This window comes from Triturus cristatus, chromosome 6 (genome assembly GCF_964204655.1).
Source record: "Triturus cristatus chromosome 6, aTriCri1.1, whole genome shotgun sequence".
Lineage (NCBI taxonomy): Eukaryota > Metazoa > Chordata > Amphibia > Caudata > Salamandridae > Triturus > Triturus cristatus.
In genome coordinates, this window is record NC_140589.1 from 1,554,848,112 (window position 1) to 1,554,862,691 (window position 14,580).

The window sequence follows — 14,580 nt, forward strand, 5'->3', positions numbered from 1 at the left end:
TATGTCCTGGTGTTAGCTAACGTCCCCAAGCTAAGGAAAGATCAAGAAGAAAATTTTGTCAGCCTAAAAAACAGAACTCTCCATTGGCTATCCAGATATTGTCAATTTCCAATGGACGGCGCTGGGGAGATTATTCATACCCAAAGAGTGGGGTGGGTGGGTCCCTTAAGGAAAAAGTTCGAAGGAGACTGCATAATTATAAATTTTAAGTCTCCTTTATGGGCTCAATGCACGTTAGCAAAAGCCCCACAGCCCTCCCATTGGGAATACAATACCACCCTTCTCCCCCTTGGGTATTTTTATAGGCACCTAATAGATCCTAATCCTAGCATGGGTACTCACTTCTTGGGACATCGCCAGGACATTAACATTGATTTTAGAACCAATAACCGACGTTACCACCAGGGCCAGTACCCTGACACTAGAAATGCCCCTCCATTGAGTAATGTGATTGCACTACCTGCACACCAAATGCCATATCCCCCATTCTTAGTCGCACCACAGCACATTCCTAGGGAGAGGCCCTATGCAGAGATCCATCAAAATATTCGCCCGGACGAGTATGAGAGGAGATACCAGTACAATGTTCCAACATACAATCGATTCGAACATGCCCTTGATTGACTGCGGGAAAGTGTCAGGAATATTGAATGTGCAGAGGTAACCGATGTAACTGAGGAACTCCTAGATCCCACACAAATTACTACACCTCAATCCATGGTTGCACAGCCCGCTACGGCTGACTCCTCAGTCGTATGCGAGGGCGTAACAACAACCTTACAAATTAATCCCAGGTCGATTTCCAGGGACAAGCACCTAGGCAGCCCAAGTGGTTGCGATTTGTCAATCCTCAGCTGGAACGTTGCAGGTATAGAGTCAAGATTTTCTGACCCTCAGTGGGTCCAGCTATTGGATGGCAAAGACATTATCATGTTCCAAGAGACCTGGGCCGTAGGGAATGTGCACCTAGAGGGTTATCATTGTTTCAGTGTGTTCGCTTCTAAGTCTGCTTTTGGTCGAGCAATGGGAGGGCTTTTTATTGGGATCAGGATACTGGCGGGTGGTACTTTTAAGGATTTATCATTCGGGAACCCAAATATTCAGGTCCTCGAATACAAGCGGAAGACCAAGATTTATTTAATTAACTTTTACAACAATGATTTTAATTCAATACCAAATAGGAACTATATAGCACTTTCTAATTTATTGGTACATCTTGAATCGAATACAAACATAGGTCTAGACGAGAAGTCAGGGATCCTCATTGGGGGTGATTTTAATGCAAAAATTCCAGGGAAACCTCGACTAGAGGACAAAAGCTGCTCAGATTCAGCAGACCGTAGAGGTATTGAGCTTGTTAAAATATTAAACGAGCACATTCTTAGTAATGTAATGGAAGCAAGCCAATCCCCAAGGATGATCTGTGCCCCCACGCACAGAGGGAGGGATTCACATTCAACGATTGACTTTATTTTCACATCCCCCAACCTATTAGACTGTGTCACAGATTCAAATGTGGTAGAGACATTATATGGAGACCACAACCCGCTTACAGTCACTTTGTATTTTGGCCCTAGCCCAGTATACGCCACATTTAATGGCGCAAGAGACATTATGCCATCTGGTGACGGTCTCCGTCTAAAATGGAGGGGAATTGATTGTGAAGCCCTACTTGATTCCTTAAAAAAAGATCATCTAATATTAATAAACTCCTGTTTGACACCTGACGGGGATTGCCACAGAATGGTTACCGATTTTGGTAAACTATGTGTGGCAATTAAAAATTACTTGCTAATCCCCTTACCCACTAAGGCGAAAGATCCGAGATGGTTTGACTCTGCCTGTTCCAAGGCAAATAGGGAACTACGCAGGGTATTAACCATTAAGCCAAGGAATACAGTGCAGGTACAAATAGCTAGGAAATTTTATAAAAATAAAATAGCTGAAAGAAAGTCGGCACTTCTAGTGGAACAGTGGGAGTCCCTGGTTGATAGCGCCGACCTGAAGAGCAGTGGGCCATTTTGGTCCGCTGTCAGGAAAATGCGCGATATGGGTAAACATTTATCCCCAATTGGCTGCAACATAATCAGTAGCACCTGGGAAGCCCGCTTTTCAAATATATACGCTGCTCCCTTGGAGGAAGCAACTACCCCAGACTTGGGACAGCTGCGAGACCTACGGATCGATCTTTCTGAGGTGGTGACAGCCATCAGAGAGAGCCTTGGCAACAAGGCCCCTGGACCTGATGGATTTCCCATAGATATCATAAAGCACAGCCCAGATCTATGGGCACCAATCTTACACAATGTTTTCAACGGCCTGTCAGGAGCGCCCATTCCTAATACGTGGTCTCTCAGTATCATTGTTCCAATCTATAAAAAGGGTGATAGGTCGGACCCAGCTAACTACCGCCCAATCTCGCTCTTGGACAATACTTTAAAAATACTTGGGCGAGTTATTTACAACAGGGTGGTAGAATGGGCGGAAGATTGTGACCTATTGGATCCATGTCAAATGGGATTCAGGAGTGGAGTGGGTACGGTCGAGCAATGTCTGAACTTAAAATTAATAATTGATAAGTATACTGTTGCTCGATCGTCCCCCATTTATCTCGCCTTTATGGACCTTTCATCCGCGTTTGACCTGGTAAACAGATCAAGATTGTGGTCCATGCTTCTCAATTATGGATTGGACGAGCCTTTAGTGCACTTCCTGGCGTATCTCCACACTGACCTTAGGGCCCAAGTTAGGATCGGGTCAGGAGGCGAAGTTTCAGGAGCTATAAAAATAGGCAGGGGGGTCAGACAGGGGTGCGTTTTAGCACCCCTGTTGTTCATTATTTACATTAATGGCATAGCAAAGGTTTTAAAACAAGTAACTAGAGATGTCCCAATTATTCAGGGACATTCTTTACCAGTTCTATTATACGCAGATGATGCGGTCCTTATGGGCCGCACTCCTAATGCCCTCCGTCTGCTTGTGGAAAATTTTGTACACCATATGGAGGGCCTAGATCTGCGGGTGAATTTAAAAAAATCTTTTGTTATGTCATGCGGACCCGGTAAGCGGAAACTTAATACCATGCATATCGGGTCTGACAAACTCGATTCTGTAAACTCTTTTATATATCTTGGGGTGGCTTTCGCTGCGAACAACTCGTGGAGTGGGCACTTTGCCCACGCCACGAGTAAGTTCTCGAAGGCCATCAACTCAATCTTGAGCCTCCCACGCCCTAAGAAATTGGGTGCAACCAGTGCTATTTTAAATTTTTTTAGATTGCAGTGTATCCCTGTTGCCACTTACGGGGCTGAAGTTTGGGCCCCTGCTAAAAACCCCGGTATCCAACGAGAAGAGACACGTTTCTGCAGGAAAGTACTGGGTGCCCCAATTTCGTCCTCAGAATTTATCTGTCACAAAGAGTTAAACCTCCCTTACATCTGTGATTTTATCAGAAGCAGACCAGCCCTATTCTGGTTGAGAATCTGGAGGAACAATGCAGCCTCCTTAACACAAAGCATAATTAGAGATTGTCTTAAATGTGATCATGGCCTTTTAATTCCATGGCTAGCTGGAGTTTTAAAATCACTAAATGCCGTGAATAAAGGAGCTCTTTTCTCAGATCCCTCCAGAATCGGATACCAAGACAAGGCAGAGGTTAAACTAGCACTATATGCACTCTTTGAAGCAGAAAGGTTGGAAAGGGAAATATCCAAATCTACCGTTGTCAGATATATGGAGAATGATCTGCCCAGGCAACCTCTCCCACTATATCTTACTCTTCCTATGTCTAGTTGGGAGAGGTCTTTGTTATTTCGATTAAGGGCAGGCTCCATAAAATTCTTGTTGGGTTTTCCCTTGGGCTATAATCATATTACAGAATGTAACCCTTGCCCCTGTGATGGCACCAGCAAACAGAACGATCTGCATTTTTTATTTTTCTGCAAATTTTATTTAAAATATATCAACTGGTTTTTAACACCTTATTTTAGAAAACATAGACCCCTCTCCCTGGAAGAGTCCCATCTGATGTTACTCTCCCTGGATTCAGAGGAACTGACCTTTCGTACCAGTACCTTTTTAAGATTAATAATTCGTGTACGCAATATGATGGAAAACCCTTGAAAGACTGCTGTTTTAGTTCCTTTTTAACTTTTAAAGTTATTATATTTGTATATTGTAATAATGAATTGTTTTATGTCTGTACTTTTATGAATTTAAGCAATTCGAATAAAGGTCTTTTGATTGATTGATATGACGTTACCAAGTGTAAGTAACTTTTTCATCCGATGGAGATATTTTGCTGCAGATTCCTTATCTTAGAATTGGATACCCAAGCGACACCATCCCTGGAAGAGGGTCTGCGAATTGAACCCACTAGACTGTCCGTAATGAGACAACGTTACCAGGCTGTCCTAAGAATATGGGCGAGGCAAAGAAGATGCTCCACCAGAAGGACTTTGGGTAGTCCATAGGGAGCTAAAGTTTACAAGACCGTGAGAAGCATGTGGAAAATATTACCAACAGCAAAGGGATAAAGTGTTGGGAAGAACACTTCCTAGAAACAATAATACTATGTAGCCTTGCCAAAGATATCCAACCTCTGACTGGACAAGGCTAAAGGACCATGGACAATAGCCTATACCACTGAACTAGAGCTACAACTCCTTGTTGAGCAAACTAGTATGTGAGCTAACCCTACCTTCTGAAACACAGAGAAAAGGGAATCTCAGAGCACTTCCACAAAGAGGGGACAGAGAGAGAGAGGGAGGAGAAAGAGAGAGAGAGAGGGCGGAGAAAGAGAGAGAGGGCGGAGAAAGAGAGAGAGGGAGGAGAAAGAGAGAGAGGGAGGAGAAAGAGAGAGGGAGGAGAAAGAGAGAGAGGGAGGAGAAAGAGAAAGGGCGAGAGAGAGAGAGAAAGAGGGCGAGAGAGAGAGAGAGAGAGAGAGAGAGAGAGAGAGAGAGAGAGAGAGAGAGAGAGAGAGAGAGAGAGAGAATCAGAGAGAGAGAGAGAGAGAGAGAGAATCAGAGAGAGAGAATCAGAGAGAGAGAGAGAGAATCAGAGAGAGAGAGAGAGAATCAGAGAGAGAGAGAGAGAGAGAATCAGAGAATCAATGCATTGCGAGAACAAGAACATTTGTTAGAGACCACTCTCAGTTGGAGGAAACCCTCCTAAAGAGAAGGTAACCCTCCGGGACTATGCAACGTAGAAGCCCACATGATAATGGAAACACAAATGCCTAGGCAACGATCAAGTTAAGGTCGGACCTGAGCACCAAGAAAGGCGTACTTACAAAAGCAGACATGTACGCTCTATGGAAGAAGTTCAGCACAACCATACTTACAATATATACCTGTGTATATGTGAACACATAGATATATAGATATATACGCATACAGACAAGTCTATCAGAATATACAAAAAGAATTATCCTCTCCATCGGGGAAGCAACCATGGCCTTCCGCGGCAAGCAGAGAGACTGACCAGTGTACGAACGAGGAACACCCATAGAATAAAGGTATCCATTGAAAGACAGACAAATACACACATACATTGGCAATAGACCAAAGGTGCAACAGCAACCAGTAATAATTATAGATATGCAGATATTAGCCCCAAGCTGGATTACCAGCATCAAAATACTGCAAAGGAGGAGAGAGGGAGTGAAGGGCACCACCCACACCAGAAAAAGGCAATTGCCCATCAACCAACACTACTGATTGACGAGGCAATCATCAGGCGGTTAACAGGAAATCAAAAGAAAAAAGCAGGTGTGAATACTCTGCTATCAAGGGAATGAGGACCACCACTAGAGTCCATCAAAGGGTATAGTCGAAATAAAGGCCATCACACAGAAGGCCTCGGCAGATAAGCAATTTCCCCTCCAATAGACAGAGATATATGGCAGGAAAACACAACTGAATTATCTAATAAAAGAAGGAGTACATAGTTGTGAAGGGAACAAGCCCACGAAACTGTATAGCTGAGGACCATGGACGGCATTTCTTATAAGCACAATAAGGATTGAGGCCAGTAAAGAATGTCTCTACAAGTGGCAGGATCCATACAAAATAAAACCAATATACCACAACTAACAATGGGCCACATCTTCCAAAGAAAGAGAGGGAGAGAAAGAGAAAATATTCCTTCAAGCAGAAGGAATTCACCAAATAAGGTGGAAGTGGTATAATGGGCCTTTGAAGGATAGAATCCTCATCACATCCTATGAGGAGGAAGAAGAACCCTCAAGAAAAGAATGCTAAGGGAGACCCCAGCTCCCTTGGAAACCAATCCTCAAAGAGATGGAATCCTAATGTCAAAGGGAAACATGTTCCATAAGGAAAACTGAACATGAAAATGAGTTGCGACACAGACAGAATGAGTGAGATGCTAACAACCAATACAGTAAGCAAATGTTGTGACAGTGATCTGAATTGGTAAATAAATAATGCCTATGGGAACAAAGGAAAAAGGCATTTCAGAAAGTGGCAAGTAGTAGCATCCTCCGTAGGGTTGAATCAGAGAAAAGGGAGCCAAGTCGGTGACACAGGCCAACGCAATCTGTAGCAGTGGTAGGACATGAACCATTCCAATTGAGGGGCACCTGAAAGCCAATGCATCACCAAGATATATTGCCTAACAAGGAACCTGAAAGATAAGCAGTAGGAAGCCTTCTTGCCAATGCACAGCAAGAGCAGAACAACAAAAAGTGCAAACACACTAATAAAGGACCTAAGTAGGAACACTGTCTTGGTCACAGCGGAAAAATTACTCCGGACAAAGAACATGCCACAAGTTCCACTGCTTCCGTCAAGAAAAAAACACCAGTTAAAGGGAGGAAATGCCCCATGGGGATGAGAGATACCCCCCAAGACGGTTGTGGAGGGGGTTATAATCGGGAGCTGGTGCAAAGTGGAAGGCCCAAGCACTATATTTTCAGAGGCAGATAAACTGAAGTCCCTATAAGGCATACTAAGTGCCAAAAACAGATCCCAAAATACATACAGGGCACAGAAAAGATCTCTGTAGAACAGGGAACAAAGAAACAGTGTATCCACACAATAAAATACCCTCTATAAAGGAAGAACTTGGATAGAAAACTAGCTTGTGAAAAAAGCTTACAAAAAAAGGCTCCCCTAGGGTCACAAATGAATATACGCCTCAGATAACGGGAACCATAAACTGTCATTGACAGTATAAGAACAATAAAAGTACCTGCAGAAGGCAGAACACCTTACTGGGTGTCACCTGTAGATGGAAATGGGATTTGAAAAGAAAAGCCAATGGGCTCTGCCTTGGAATGGCTCATATGTAAATCCAAAAGGGACTTTCTCTGTACAAACCTAGTACAGGAGAACTAGGGAAGCAGTAGGTATAATTAGGAATCTGCTCCACCCCAACTATCTCGAAATCGCCGCAAAGCAGAGTCGGCATGTGCACCAAATGGACGGGCACCATCAAAAGGCATATCAATCAAGGTTGTTTGAACAGGCTCCAAAAAACCAGAGGTGCACAGCCTTTCGCAACGACGTAACGCCACAGAAGAGGCATGGCCCGACCCACCGAATCAGTGGTATCCATACCACAACGGATGATCAATTTAGCTGCTTGCTGCCCATCTCGTATGAATTGGGCAAGTTAGTCCCGTGTGTTATCTGGAACCGAAGGTAGCAGACATGTCAATGACTTCAACAATGCATGGAAAAAAAAAATACCAGAGAACACAAAGCGTATTGATGGATCATAGTGCAGAACTGATGGAGGACAAAACATTCAAAAGGGAGTAAGGGATTTTCGCAATTATGAAGGGGATACTCCTAGTCCCCTTGCAATCATATAAACAAACAAGAATGAGGAGTATACCCAGCAGACAGAACTCACCTTCACAACAAAATAACCAGCTCCACTGTCATCAGGTGTGGCAGCACACCCGGATAGCATTCGGCTATTCGGGTGGGACCCCAATGATGAAGCATGTCACCAACTAGGTTGGTGAGTGAGGGGTCTTTTTAAGAAAGGAGATTTCCCTTTCCTGTGCTCCTTTTTCCAAATTACCACGAAGACAGGGTTCTGTCTGGAGGACAAAACATGCCAGTCATAAGTGTCTAGTCTCCCAAAATCACTGTCATGAGGGACATTAGGATGAGAGTCAGAATCGTGGGAGGCCGAAATGGCCTGTACCACCAAACTATGATGAGTAGAGTGCCGGAGGAGACAGGCCTGATCATCGGGGGCAGGACGGTGTCTGTGCGAAATAGACTAATCCACAGGGGATCCTGCATCAGGTTTAGCCCAAGCCCCCAATAAAATGTCGTAAAGAGCTTCACTATAAGGGAGCACCTGCTTTGCCCCTGTTTTTCCCTGATGGATGACCAATTAGGAGATCAGTAGTCATTTCCACAGAGGGAAGTGTCAAATCCAAAACCACAGAAACACGCCTCAGCAGGTCAGCCAAGGCGGAGCTTGCCTCCGAGGCCAGGCCAGGAGGGGAACGAGGCCGGAGAAGACTCTAACTCACTAGCGTCACCCAGCTCAGTCAGCCAACTTTCCTGCAAGGGAGGCTGGGCAGTATCAGACATGGGGTGCAGAAACACAAATTCTTACCCATAATATTCAAAACCATGTCCCTCAGAAGGAAAGAAAAACAGGAGGTGGCTCCACAGAGAGCGGAGGGAGGGTTTCCGAGCTAGGCGGCATCACCGACAACCCACTGACTCTGAGCGGCGCCAGGTGAAGAAAGTGGTGTGGCATTGATCGGCATCATCAGATGATCAGATACCAGTGTTAAAGGTGGGAACCCCAAAGGGGATGGTGCACTGGCGCCAAAACAGATTCGACAATGGAATCAGAAAGCCAAAATTAAGCGGAGGACAAACCTGCTGGCGTGGACACAGTCAAGACACTGCGCACCTCCTTGGGGCCCAAAGGCGCTCCAGGGGAAGGTGAAGACCCAAAGATAGCATGAAGAGAATTATGAAATTCTCGTATCTAGGTCAGAGTCGCCCCGGCTTCAGGAATGGTGAAGAGGCGCAGAGTTGACTTGGGTATCGACTCCTCCACTGAAGAGTGGGAGGAGGCGGGAAAAGAGGCTTTACGCAGTGAAGTCAGGAGATGCAGCGATTTCGACCGCCTACGCCTAGCCTTACCTAGGGATGTGGATTGATGTGGATCCACGGGAACGGCTTCTGGCGTGGGGCCGCGAACATATCCGAGAAGAAGACCGAGGTCTACAGGAAGTCCTGGAAAGCTGTGACAGGCTTGCAGCTAGGAGCTTCATCCCACGCTGCCGCAACACCTTCGATCGAAGTTGACGACAGGTGTCACACTCCTCGGAGTCATGGTGCTCCCCCCGGCACCACAGGCAAATAGTTTGAAGGTGAAATTTGCCGGCTACAGGAGCTACAAGGTTTGAAACCTGAACAGAGCTAAAAGGCACACTGTTCGGTCGCTGAAAATGCCAAAGTAGGCCAAAACACGGCCTGAGAAACCACTACTGAGCGCAGAAAAGAAGAAACTGGTATCAGCACGTCAGGGGAGGGCTTATATGGACACCATCGACGTCATATGCAGAGGGCAACGTCGCTACGGAGTCGCTTGACGCCCCCTACTGGTGAGCAGAGGTACTACTGTAAAAAATCTGCAGTCGAAATCCGCATTTAAGCTTTGGTGACCCTCTCTGTAACTTTGCGGAGGCCTTAGAGCAGGAGGGAGAGGTCAATACAAACACCTTCCACCTTGGTCACCACCACCTCCCTAGAGGCCGGGATTGCTACAAGGATGGCTGGCAGGTCCACAGGAGAACGAGCCATGGGCATGGAAGAAGATTTCCCAGATCTCTGGCATCAGGTACAGAGGTGGTATACTGTCTATTTTAGTTTGAGTAGGCTTTGGGGGTGGGGGCCTGTCATGACCCATGTTCAGCCACTGGGGGACCGTCAAATAGACCAAGAGAACGCAGGAAGGCCGAGGGAGGTCCCTCGCCTCAAGACCACAGAAGAGTAGATATCAAGGACATTCCCCGAGCTCAGGTCAATTGGGTACACTGACACCCTCCCAGGAAGAACAGGCTGCAAACCCGTTTGCGCATGCAAAAACTGGTCGTACATCTGGTCCCAAGTATAGACACTATCTTTATTGGATACACAGAAGAATGAGACTATCGAAAACATATGGCCTAGTTAACAAACAACTGACAATTTTGACCTAGTAAAGAGAGAAATACATGTCTGGGATTCAAACTAGGGCCCTAAGAATATGTTCTCCAAGACCGGACCAGGAATAACCAGCTTTTTTGTGCCAGGGTATATTCATGCCTCTGAAAGTTGACTAGGCTTTGCATTTTATAGAGCAGGCCAACCAAAATGAATTATAGTAGAAACTGAACAGGAACACAAATGCTTACCAGTGCAGTATTTATTAGGGGCTTAGCGTCAACTGCTTACAGACAAAAATGCTTTATACAGATAAATTGGGCCACGAAGCCTCCCCACGTTTCAGGGAGGCATCGTTGGAAAGGGGAACATCTTTCCTTTTCAAAGATACCTCCCTGACACGGTTTCCTGGTTGTGGATTGTGGTCCACAGCCAGGAAACCCACTACGCCACCAGGGAATAGTGTTTGGCCTGGTTTTTCCCCCATGGAGAGGGGCGATCATGCCCCCAGATGGAATAATAATAAAAAAAAAAAGAAGAAATTGTCTGCCCTCATATCATGTGGGTTAACCTCCTATAGAGTCACAAATATATATTTTTAATTGAGTGTTTTCCCGAGGGGCTGACTGCAGAATCCCAGTGGGAAAACACACATTTATAAAAAGAAATTGCCGCATTTGCCACATAATCTACCATCTGCTGCATAACCTGCAGATTATGAAAATAAAATGTTACTAGCTCAACGGATGATATGCTACAAAGAAATGTGGCAACATGTGTTCGCGTGCAGTGGAAGACCCTGCCCAAAGGTTGACTGGTCATCTTTCAGTAGCTTATTTTTGTATTGGTTTGCTAAACTGGTACTAATAAGGTTACATCTTGGCCCAGGCAGTTTTATCACGTTTACATATCCCAAAATAATGAGGTAATACAATCAAAAAAGGTGCCTCGTTCTGTCGAATAATTTGTCTTTTCTTTCTGCATAATTTAGTCAACCCTGCCACATAATTTAGTACTCTTGTACCGCATAATTCCAGTGACCCTGGTAATAGCACAGAGGTTTGACACGGTGCATGCCTGCACACAAAGTTGCAAGGGGTACTACATGAATGAATGCTTGTTGAGATCAAAGGTAAAAAAAAAGTTTTAAACAAATTGTATTTGCCATTTGCACATTATAAGCAGGGCTCTGTACCCCAGAGGCCGCTGCAGCATCCAGTTACAAAGCCATAACACAGCAAAGGACATTTTCAATTTTTAAGAAAAGGAACCACAAAGAATAAACAAAGCAAACACATTCTTTGATCTAAAGTGGAATCTCGGATCACCACCCTCCCCCCCCCCCCCCCCTTCAAGTTGCGCTCTGCCCACTGAGAACCGCTCACCCGCCCGCACCCATAGTCCACTGAAAGGAATAGGAATGACGGCCTACTCGCTCTAACAGAGGCCCGTCCCACCCGAAACGCCCCTGCACCCCCCGCAGCCCCCTACCCCCAAATCGCAGGTCCCTCCACTCTAGCCCTGCCCTAATCCCACTGGGAGATCTTCCGTCCCCGCTGGGGATTCCAGCCACAAGCCCCGATAATCCGCCCACCACTTCCATATCTTAAAATGCTTACGCGGACAGCCCCGAGCCACAAAAATAGGTTGTTCCAGCCCCATACAAAAGTCTAGGCCATTTTTCAAGGCGACCACCGAGGGGGCCCGCTCATCTTTCCACATCCAGGCAATATCACGTTTCGCCAGCGTAAGACCAAGCAGCATGAGGTGCCGTTTATAAATATTGCCCCCGATGCCATCCATGACGTGTAACAATGCGAGCTGCGGCGTGCGCGGGAGCAGCCATCCCAGGACCTCAGACAAACAGGAAAAGATCCCCCTCCAAAACCGATCCAGCGACAAACAATGCCAGACCGTATGTAGGAATGTGCCCTCCTCCCTACCACATCTGAGGCATTCCGGGGAAGCCTCCCTCCAATCCTCCTCTTCCAACGAGCCAACATCCTCCTCCCACACCCTCCGCAGTTTGTCCAAGGTGGGCGCACTATGGGTGACCAGGGACTGATAGATCCGCGATATCTTTTTGGTGAACAGATCACCCATAAAGACTTTCGCCTCCAATGGGCTAAATTCAGGAATGTCAGCAAGACCCTCCAGGCTAGGGGAAAGCGCATGGCGGAGCTGGAGGTAGCGGAAAAACTGTGTCCGGGGCATACCAAATTCTTGCTGTAAATCCCGAAACGATTTAAGGGACCCATTCCTCATCACGTCGCCCAGGGTGGATATACCAATGTCGTCCCACCCGCCAAACCCCTGCAGCGCCGCAAGTTCCGGCAGTCATCCATTGTGCCATAACGGAGTTTCCCCCGTTAGTGTGTTCCACCACCCCATTCGCCTCAGGGACTGCCGCCAAATCTGAAAGACCACTCCGGACACCTGTGGCAGCGCATTCCGCAGCGCTGCTGAGTATAGGATTGTGTGGAGAGTATGTCGCCCCATTAGGTGTCTCTCTAGAGCATATGCCGGGTCCCCTCTGTCCCCATACCACCACTCGTTGAGGACCAGCAGGTGCGATGCCTGATAGTACGAGAGCATGTCGGAGGTCGCCAGCCCTCCACAATAGGTGGAGAGAAAGCACGTGCGCAACGCCACCCGCACCGCCCCCGGCCCCCACAGAAACTGGCCTAGCACCGAATTCACCATTTGGAACCAGCGAGGCGCAATCGGGTACGGGTGATTCTGAAGTTGATACACTAGGCTGGGAAGTGCCACCATCTTAAAGATCGCCGATCTACCGTATATCGTCAGCAGCATTCGGAACCAGGTCGCAACGTCTTCCCGGACGCGTTCCCAGACCGGTGCCACATTTCGTTCAAACAATATCTCCGGCACCTCCGACAGGAAGACCCCCAAATATTTGAGTCCTCCATCTGCCGTTTGCAGCGCAGACGCCCACTCTCCCACTCCCACCCGGTCGCCCAAGACCCACAAAGTGGACTTACGAGGGTTCATACATAACCCAGATGTTTCCCCGAAGATTCGCATTATCCCCAGTATGCGTGGTCCCGACCCATCTAATGCTGTTAGGAAGAATAAAACGTCATCGGCATATAAGGCTATTCTGTCCGACAGTCCAGGGGCCCATTCAAAACCCTGCAACTGCGCATCTATATGCACCCATGCTGCCAATGGCTCCATGGCGATGGCGAATAAATAGGGCGACAGGGGGCACCCCTGTCTAGTACCCCGCCAAATAGGGAAGCCGGGGGAGACCGAGCCCGCCACGCGGACCGAAGCCGTCAGGTCAGTATACAAAAGCTTCACATATGACAGGAACCGAGGGCCAAGATTAATCCGGCGAAGTAGTGCAAACATGTAAATCCAGCTTAAAGAATCGAATGCCCTGTCCATATCTGCCAGTAAAAGCGCCGCCGGCTCCCCCGTCCCTCGAACCGCCGCCAACGCAGCATGAGCCCTCCGAATATTGTGCCGCGTAGCTCTATGAGGCATAAATCCGGCCTGGTCTGGATGAACCAGGGTCGAGATATAAGGCAGAAGGCGATAAGCCAGGGCCTTGGCCAGGACCTTGGCCTCAACATTTAGGAGAGAGATGGGGCGATAGGACGCATGCTGCTCCGGAGGCCGACCAGGCTTATGGAATACCACCACCTCCGCATGTCGCCAGTCCCGTGGAAGCCGGCCGGTGTCCCTGGCCTCCTCAACCGCCGCACGGTAGTATGGTGCCAATTGTAAGTGGTAGCGACGAAAAAACTCGTTTGGGAACCCATTCGGTCCCGGCGCCTTCCCGGAATTGAGTTCCCCTAAGGCCTTACCCAACTCCTCCTCCGAGAGGGGGAGTTCCAGCTGGTGGCGCGTCTCGTCTGACACTGCCCTAGGCGGGAGGTCCTCTAGGAATTTGACCACTGTTGCCTCCGCAAGGCATTCCTTTGGGGCATAGAGATCCGCATAGTAGGCGGCGAAGCTTTCTGCTATGATCAACGGGTCAATAATCAACGCTCCCCTCTCATCTAGCCCCCCCGGCAGGACCTGTGGAGCAAACGCACCCTGGCAGAGCCGATGTAGCATCTTGCTCGACTTGTCGCCCCAATGATAAATTCTACTGCGCGTCGCTAGCCACACCTGGCGAGCCTCGTCCAGCAGGAGGGAGGCATAAGACTGTCGTGCCAGCAGCAGCTGTCGCACCGCCAGCCCGCTATCTGTCCTCCGACTCCGACGCTCAAGTCCCTCCGCCTCCGCCCTAACCAACGCTTCCCGACGATCTCTACGGGCCGCCACGCACCATGCAATGTCTACCCCACGAAGGGTGGGCTTCAGGGCTTCCCAAAGTATTACCGCGTTGGGGGCTGACCCCGCGTTGGCGACAAGGTAATCCGCGATCGCCTCCCTCATACATCTCTCATAAGCTGGATTT

The 14,580-nt window shown here is 47.7% G+C and overlaps 1 protein-coding gene across 2 annotated transcripts in view; it reads right to left on the bottom strand.

Moving 5' to 3' along the window:
- Positions 1–14,580, bottom strand: part of KIF16B (kinesin family member 16B) — a 1,684,060-nt gene that overhangs the window by 1,093,376 nt on the left and 576,104 nt on the right. The gene's annotated exons all lie outside the window — the stretch shown is intronic.